Here is a 1,011-nt window from a genome sequence, read left to right on the forward strand (position 1 = left end):
TGGTCTGATTGGAAGGGTAATAAACCCGACTATGAAGACCAAACCTCCTGGTGGGAAGAAGGTAAAGCCAAAATCAAAACTATCTCGATTAGATACTCAAAAACCAGAACCAAAATTATCAAAGCTGAAATTCAAAACATACAAAACGAAATAAACCAAATTGAAACTTACCTTACTTTAGACCAACAAAATAAAACCCGTCTGGAAACACTATACTCTAACCTGAAAATACAAGAAAACAAAATCAACAAAGGCATTCTGATAAGATCCAAGCTGCCTTTCGAAGATTCCGACATTGAAAACCTCGGAATGTTTCGAAAGGCAGAATTGGATAATTCGACAAGAAAGGAGATAAGGAAACTAGAAGACAAAACTGGGAAAATTAAATCCTCCCAGGAAGACATCCTCGATATTGTTCAGGCCTTTTATAAGGACCTGTACACTCAGGACCCGATCTCTGATAGGGTAATTGGTGATTACCTGCACAAATCAAATCTCCAACCTCTACCGCCAGCAGAGATTGATTCTCTTAACAAAATTCTAATCTCTAAATCTGAAATTCATAGGGCTCTTTCGGAATTCCAAAACAACAAATCCCCCGGGATTGATGGAATTCCGAAAGAGTTTTACCTGCAATTCTGGGACATATTGCAGGACGATCTTTTTGACACAATTAATAATGTATATTTCTCGAACAATTTGACTCCCACTATGAAAACTTCTATATTAACTATTAATTACAAAAACAAAGGCACCAAAACTCAGCTTAAAAATTACCGTCCCATTTCTCTGCTGACGGTAGACTATAAGATAATAGCTAAAGTTATAGCGAACCGACTGAAACCGGTTCTAAACTCTATACTATTGGATACTCAATCGGGGGCAGGGAAGGATAAGAGTATCCTGAACAACCTGCTCTCTATTGACAGTATCCTAAAATATGTCAATCAGAAAGAACTGAAGGTAGCCCTCATGGCCTATGACCAGGAAAAAGCTTTTGATAGGCTAAAT

Source organism: Lottia gigantea (assembly GCF_000327385.1).
Source record: "Lottia gigantea unplaced genomic scaffold LOTGIsca_2721, whole genome shotgun sequence".
In the NCBI taxonomy this organism is placed as follows: domain Eukaryota; kingdom Metazoa; phylum Mollusca; class Gastropoda; family Lottiidae; genus Lottia; species Lottia gigantea.